Consider the following 292-nt stretch of genomic DNA (forward strand, 5'->3'; position numbering starts at 1 on the left):
ATAAAAGTGGCACCTATGGAACATTAAATCCAGATAAAGTCACCAAGGAGATAAATAAAACATCTCCTTCTAGCAAAGGCAGAATAAACTGTTTCCTCCAGGCAGCTGAGCACAGCTTGAGGGAGAGCAGCCGGGGCAGGCACCAGCTTTCTGCCCTGGCATCCATGGACCATCTGGGGCTGTGAAGGGGGGGAAAAAAACCCAAGGGAAACCCAAAAATGAGATTTTGCAGCCAGGGGTTCAGCTCAACACCATGGCAGGGGGGGGAAAGCCCCTCGTAGAGCCTGGGGAG

Source organism: Antrostomus carolinensis, unplaced genomic scaffold (genome assembly GCF_000700745.2).
Source record: "Antrostomus carolinensis isolate BGI_N321 unplaced genomic scaffold, ASM70074v2 scaffold11993, whole genome shotgun sequence".
Taxonomy (NCBI): Eukaryota; Metazoa; Chordata; class Aves; order Caprimulgiformes; family Caprimulgidae; genus Antrostomus; species Antrostomus carolinensis.